This window comes from Gavialis gangeticus, unplaced genomic scaffold, assembly GCF_001723915.1.
Source record: "Gavialis gangeticus isolate Ggan-Ray unplaced genomic scaffold, GavGan_comp1, whole genome shotgun sequence".
NCBI classification, from domain to species: domain Eukaryota; kingdom Metazoa; phylum Chordata; order Crocodylia; family Gavialidae; genus Gavialis; species Gavialis gangeticus.
In genome coordinates, this window is record NW_017729032.1 from 53,652,151 (window position 1) to 53,654,011 (window position 1,861).

The window sequence follows — 1,861 nt, forward strand, 5'->3', positions numbered from 1 at the left end:
TCTGCCCCGGGGGCATTTGCAGCCGCCCTTGCGCACACGGGCAAAACGCAGCCCAGAGCCCCGGGGGCCTGAGCCGTGCGCAGGAGGCGCTGCCGTCCCCCGAGCCGCTGAGCGGGAAAGGCTTCGCAGCCGCTTGTAATGCCGGGTGAAGTGACAGGCGCTGACGGGGGTGTTTTAACCTGTATTTCTTTACCGCCCCGTTGCATTGAGTCTCTGGTGCTTTTAATCCTCGCTCGGGCTCTCATTATGCTCCCCCCCTCCCTGCCCAAATAAAAAATAAAAATCAGGGCGTTGAAACAATGCCGGTTTTGCGGTGCCTTGAAAAGCATCGCGGCGTTGTGTGGTGAAAGGCTGGGGAAATGTAGCTCCTTAGTCATCCGCTCACTTCATGGTGCGAAAGAGTTACTGCAGGACTGTATGACTTAATGTTTTTGCGCTACCTACACCAAAGCCTGAGGAAAGCTAACGGGAGCCAAACAAGAGGATCCAAAAATGGATCTAAAAATGAATCACTTTCAATTATGGGCAATTTGGTGCTGCTCCTGAACGCACGGTTTGCTGCAGCAAAGCTCCTGAAGAGGGTTTGGTCAATGAAACAACCTCTCTTTTTTTTTTCTTTTTGCCTGGAAAATAGGATAGAAAAGCTAGTGGTTAAGGCTGAAAGGCAGTTGTTTTAAACTGCCTTTGTTCCCAACCAGTTTAACATTTTTAACCTACCTCCTTTTTGTAACAGCCACAAAAAAAAAGGGGGGGGGGCAAGAAAGCTTGCACATAAGATGCAACTGTATCTGGCATTTTAAAAGGATGTATTCTCCCCTTGTTTTGACAGTTACTTGCATTTAACCTAGCACACGCTGAATGGCAAAGCTGCAGCATGCAGAGAGACACGGACATGGTCTGTTTAGGTTATTTTAATATATATTAAGTTGTGGATACCCAAGAGTTAAAGTTCCAATAGTTCTGTGATATGTTATAGCCCATGATAATGAGCTGTTGTCTTTACAGACTGTTTTGTCATTTTGAATAATTTTACAAGTAACCTTTCAGATGAACTGCTGTGGTAGAAGTCATCATAACTTTGCTTGATATTACCCATTCATTTAAAAGTAGCACTTGCAGCAGAGAAAAAAACAGGGAGTCTTTTCATTAGGTAGCTTGAAGTAGATCATGACAAGTGTAAAATATTTAATCCTTTTCTAGTTCTTTATTTTGTTTGTTATTGTATTTGATAATTAAAAGGAAAGAAGCTTAAATCTGATGATGTTTGTGCATCAACAATTGGAAAAAGATTAGCGTCTCTCTCTCTCTTTTTTTAGTCTGAAAGGTAGGCAAATCCTGTAAGCAAGTAGTTTAGCAAGAATTTTTCATGATTTGCTTAATTATTTCAACTTTTGCTTCTATTTTTGAAGTATGTCTATCTGTAAGGGTGGCAACAATGCTTTCAACGTCAGGAGACTTGCATGAATGTGAAACCAGTTGGGAAGCTGCTGCAGTAGCGATGCATTCTGGATCAGTCATTACTTAACAGATGGACTCGGGCACACAATAGACTAGAAAAAAGAATGTATTCTTTCTTTGATTTGTAAATATAATCTACCTCTTTCCGGTGCAGTAAATGTCAAGTGTAAATTTATGCTTATATATTTGAAACTTAATTTTCTTGCGAGTAAAACAAACAGTGGTACCTCCCTTACAATACCAAAGGTCACCTGCTCCTGTCTTATTGATTTTTAGCTATAAATACTGGAATCAAAAAGCATTTCTGTATTTTAGAGGGGTGTTTTTTTGGGGTTTGTTTTTTTTTTTTTTTTGGTTTTGGATATCCACTGTTTTATATTGTATAATTATTAGGTTTGTATTA

General features: G+C 40.6%; 1 protein-coding gene across 1 annotated transcript in view; it reads left to right on the forward strand.

The window, feature by feature from the left end:
* LOC109302237 (neurobeachin) overlaps positions 1-1,861 on the forward strand; it is a 564,850-nt gene that overhangs the window by 409 nt on the left and 562,580 nt on the right. The window lies entirely within an intron of this gene.